The sequence below is a fragment of the Dasypus novemcinctus genome, chromosome 17, assembly GCF_030445035.2.
Source record: "Dasypus novemcinctus isolate mDasNov1 chromosome 17, mDasNov1.1.hap2, whole genome shotgun sequence".
Lineage (NCBI taxonomy): Eukaryota > Metazoa > Chordata > Mammalia > Cingulata > Dasypodidae > Dasypus > Dasypus novemcinctus.
In genome coordinates, this window is record NC_080689.1 from 101,040,236 (window position 1) to 101,043,783 (window position 3,548).

Genomic DNA, 3,548 nt, shown 5'->3' on the forward strand with positions numbered 1-3,548 from the left:
AGCAGAGATTTAAAGATTAATTAACATGGGTTTGAAAATGAGCATAACTCCTTAATTTCAGAGAAAACTTTCATAAAGCCCATCAGGTCATTTAAGAATGGATATGAATAATGTTGAGTTTGCCAGTTACAATAGCTGGGTAACCAATGTTTCATTGCACTGTATCTCAAGGGGCCTGGTGCATTTTTCTTCTTGCAGGCAGCCAGTGGGAGTCCTTCAAACTGGGCATCATTGAATATGCTTGGAAAAGCAACCACTAAGCACTGAGTCACTTGGTGGTGGAGTGAAACCCTACTCTGTATCTGCAGGGGACTGTCCACCAACATAATCCTCTGAAAGAACCCCCAGATCAATGGGAAGCTATACCAAATGTAAGCAATAGACCATATTACTAGTCATATTTTGATGATTTTTTAAATAATCTGTAACAAATATTCCAAAACAATGCCAGGTGCTGGTGGATGGGAAATGTATGGGAATTCTGCACATGATGCATGAATTTTTGTAAACTCACAACTTCTCTAAAAAATATATATTTTTTAAAATGTTCAATTCTGGTCCAGTCATTCTGGAAATAAATCCAAGAGTTCCTATCACATTGTTGAGCTTGCAAGCTGCTTCTCTCTGCACAACAGAATTCACTGTCTGATCTGGATGTTGGGCTCAGAAAACTTCTGTCTACTCTGGTCTATTTTGGAAAAGAGAAGTGTGCCCTGCCTTTTTAGGCTGGATTTTTCCTGAGAGACTGCCAGGTTTGGAATAACGGCTACTTATAGAGGTTCAAGAGTGGGGTGATAAATCTGGATACTGTGCTCAGTGTGATCACTGAGCTTATGGGTAAGTGTTCCCTATCTTCAAAATTGATTGCTAATCTATATCCGTGAATACTGATTGTGTGCATGAGAGCAATAAAGGTTCATGTGGCACTATCATTCTTTTTTTTAAAATTATTTATTTTTAAAAATTACATTCAAAAAATATGAGGTCCCATTCAACCACACCGCCCCCACCCCCCACTCCTCCCACAGCAATACTCTCTCCCATCATTGTGACACATCCATTGCACCTGGTAAGTACATCTCTGAGCATCACTGCACCCCATAGTCAATGGTCCACATCATAGCCCACACTCTCCCATGTTCCATCCAGTGGGCCCTGGGGGGATCTACAATGTCCCGTACTTGTCCGTGAAGCACCACCCAGGACAACTCCACGTCCCAAAAACGCCTCCACATCTCATCTCTTCCTCCCATTCCCCAAACCCAGCAGCCACCATGGCTACCCTTCCCACATCCATTCCACATTTTCTCTGTGGACATTGGATTGGTTGTGTCCATTGCACATCTATGTCAAGTGGGGGCTTAGATTCCACATGGATACTGGATGCATTCCTCCTGCTTTCAGTTGTAGACACTCTAGGCTCCATGGTGTGGTGGTTGACCTTCTTCAACTCCATGTTAGCTGAGTGGGGTAAGTCCAATAAATCAAAGTGTAGGAGCTGAAGTCTGTTGAGGCTCTGGGCCTGGGTGTCATATTATCAGTCCAGAGATTCAAATCCCCTAAATATATCTTAAACCCCAGCACCAACTACAATTCCAATAAAGTAGCATGCAAGTCTTGTGAAAAGAGATCCCCTCTGAGTCCAATTCCATCACACAGAAACACCAGCTCCAAAGAAGGGCCATCTGCCATGGCAGTGAACCCCATCTGCCATGACCATAGAACCCATGGGTCTCTTTATCCCTCAAAAGAACCAATACCTGGGGTTTTTTCTACTTTATCTGTCTCTTAGACTCTGCTCAGTTGTGCATAAGGGCATTCCTTCTGACAACCTCCAGACTCTTTTTTAGAGACTCATAGCCTTATATTCTCATTTCTCCTTTCCATTTCCCCCTTACATTAGGTCAAACAGCATTTTGAAGTCATGTTATTATATGTAGACAGGGATATTCTGCTGATCCGTATTGAACCTTTAATTCAAGGTCATTTTCTAGTTGCATCTTCAGCTGGTATGTGGTAGGTGATCCCTCAGTGCCAGGGAGGCTTATCCCCGGGTGTCATGTCCCTCACTGGGGGGAATGCACTGCATCTACATGCTGAGTTTGGCTGTGAGAGTGGCCACATTTGAGTAACATGAAGGCTGTCAGGAGGAAACTCCCAGGCACAGTGCTCCTCTAGGCCTTGTTCTTATTGCATGTGTATAGGCTCAAAAGCATAGCCATAAGTATCAGGAACCCACTGTTGGGCCCTCCTTCCTTCCCGGTTCTTGCTGTTGCCCCTGGGGGACTGCCGCTTCTCCCCCATGGTCCATGACAGTGACCCCCTGGCCAGGGGCCCAGTACCCCCCCAGCTGTTGTTTTTAATTGTTTCCACTATGAGTATATCTAGACATTACTATATACCCTGGGCATATGCCCTGTATAACTCCCTGTCAACCATATATATCCTGTCAATAACATCCTATATCAGTATTCCTCCGCTGCCATTGTTGAACCACTCTGTGATCCAAAACTTCCTTTAAAGTGAATCCCAACATAATGTCAGCTTCACAAGAGTCTTAGATCACTGAAATTCATATATACAATATACAGTACTTCCCCAGATCCACCATAAAACCTTTTCCCTTCCACAGCGATAATCTTTTAACTTATTCATATATTTCCTGAAACTGATGTACCGATTTCGAGACAATAGCTTTCAAACAAGGTGACATCTGTGCTTACTATGTGGTCCATACTTTAGGTTGTACAGTTTTCTAAATTTTGTAGTTATCCTATGTTTTGCCTTATGGTTTACATTATTAGTCTGTCGTCCCCTATATGTTTTTGGTGTAATATTACATGTTTTATATTCATCCTCGTGTACTCTCACAAAACTCCTCTCTTGCCCCCATATTTACCTTGGTTCCATCCATTCCACATCCATTTTCCCCTCCCCTTGGGGCCCACAACACCAGCCCGTCTCCATTTCCCAAGAAGCCATGTCCAGAGATACTTGCAGCAGTATTCAGGGCCTGACTTTCTCAACTGCCCTAATGCCCTGGGAGCCATCCTTTCTGACGAGAGATACAGTTCTCTCTATTTGACAGCATTAGTCCTCCCCAGGATGTGGGTCCACCCCAACTCTCACTTCTTGGGTCTCTTCCCAATGTTACAACCCACCTTGGCAAAATGAGCCTTCAGCTATTCCCCCGGAGTCCGTCCTGCATCAGACCATACCCCCTGAACATCCTAAACAGGTAACCCTCCTACTTATACTTTGATACGATTTTCTCAACATTTTGTTCTCAATGAACACCTGACACTCTCCCATGTTCGTATGTTGCCCCTCCCTCCCCCCAATTTTTGGACAATATTTCCCCTCTGCCCATCCCCAGCCCCCCTCAAACCCACAAAGCCCCATCCGAAGGCAACCCCTTGCCCCCATTTTGCCCCTTCTTTGTGCTCATACTTACCGCCAGCTCATCATAGATTCCACCCCTGCAGACATTAACTCATATCCTTCCTCCACCCCCCGATTTCCTGTAAGCCTCTTTTCCAGACTCTAGC